At 55.2% G+C, this 596-nt stretch overlaps 1 non-coding gene across 1 annotated transcript; it reads right to left on the bottom strand.

The window, feature by feature from the left end:
- Positions 1–25: 25 nt before the first annotated feature.
- Positions 26–96, bottom strand: TRNAG-GCC. Its single transcript has one exon. It is a non-coding gene; the product is annotated as a tRNA-Gly (tRNA).
- Between the last annotated feature and the right edge of the window lie 500 nt (positions 97–596).

The raw sequence follows: 596 nt of genomic DNA, 5'->3' as shown, positions 1-596 counted from the left end.
GGGGTTGATCCAAAATACTCACACTTGCATTGGCCGGGAATCGAACCCGGGCCTCCCGCGTGGCAGGCGAGAATTCTACCACTGAACCACCAATGCTGCTGGTGGCTATTTCATCAGCCCTACGTCTTTCACAGCTATTGTAACACGCTCTGCTTCCTTTGCACACGTGCAGGGCCACCGCCCCGCTGTGTGTATTGCAAACCCTGTCCCCTCTGGCTTCCACCCTCTGGGCTGCATCTGCTTGGGCCTAGTCCAGAAATGCCACCCCCCGGGGTTATTGTCTTCTCCCCAGGCAGGCGACGGCATCTTTGCACCAGAGGAAAACATTCTGCCCTTCCCACTGGTCTGGGGATGCTGGTGTTACTGCTATCAACTGGGCTGGGCTTAGACGCAGCTGGGAAAGGTATTTGCTGCATCACAGTATTTGGGTGGTAGAAGGAAAAATCAGCGCCAACCCCCCCAGCTTTATTGGAATCACGTTTTCCTTGGGAGGGGAGATTTTTGGCCTCTCAGATCTCCCAGTGCATTTTGTCACTAGTTGGGGTCTTTCTGTTTCTCCCCCCAACCCCATGTCCCCCTGGCCTTCTCATTCCTCC

The sequence above is a fragment of the Terrapene carolina genome, unplaced genomic scaffold (assembly GCF_002925995.2).
Source record: "Terrapene carolina triunguis isolate 2854851 unplaced genomic scaffold, T_m_triunguis-2.0 Scaffold751, whole genome shotgun sequence".
Classification (NCBI taxonomy): Eukaryota; Metazoa; Chordata; order Testudines; family Emydidae; genus Terrapene; species Terrapene triunguis.
This window is presented reverse-complemented; position numbering and strand designations above follow the sequence as displayed.